Source organism: Littorina saxatilis, unplaced genomic scaffold (assembly GCF_037325665.1).
Source record: "Littorina saxatilis isolate snail1 unplaced genomic scaffold, US_GU_Lsax_2.0 scaffold_1017, whole genome shotgun sequence".
Lineage (NCBI taxonomy): Eukaryota > Metazoa > Mollusca > Gastropoda > Littorinimorpha > Littorinidae > Littorina > Littorina saxatilis.
This window is the reverse complement of record NW_027127901.1, coordinates 45,001-45,754: the sequence shown is the minus strand read 5'-3', so window position 1 is coordinate 45,754 and position 754 is coordinate 45,001.

Genomic DNA, 754 nt, shown 5'->3' with positions numbered 1-754 from the left:
CACAGTGACGTACACATTAATTACCCCCCCCACACACACACACACTGCACACAGTCATACAGACACAGTGATCAACACGTCGCTCATTAGACACAGTGACATACACATTAATCACCCCCCCACACACACACACACACACACACACTCTGCACACAGTCATACAGACACAGTGATCAACACGTCGCTCATTAGACACAGTGACACACACATTAATCACCCCCCACACACACACATACTGCACACAGTCATACAGACACAGTGATCAACACGTCGTTCATTAGACACAGTGACACACACATTAATCACCCCCCCCACACACACACACACATACTGCACACAGTCATACAGACACAGTGATCAACACGTCGCTCATTAGACACAGTGACATACACATTAATCACCCCCCCCACACACACACACACACTCTGCACACAGTCATACAGACACAGTGATCAACACGTCGTTCATTAGACACAGTGACATACACATTAATCACCCCCCCACACACACACACACTCTGCACACAGTCATACAGACACAGTGATCAACACGTCGCTCATTAGACACAGTGACATACACATTAATCACCCCCCCACACACACACACACTCTGCACACAGTCATACAGACACAGTGATCAACACGTCGCTCATTAGACACAGTGACATACACATTAATCACCCCCCCCCCCCCCACACACACACACACACACTGCACACAGTCATACAGACACAGTGATCAACACGTCGCTCATT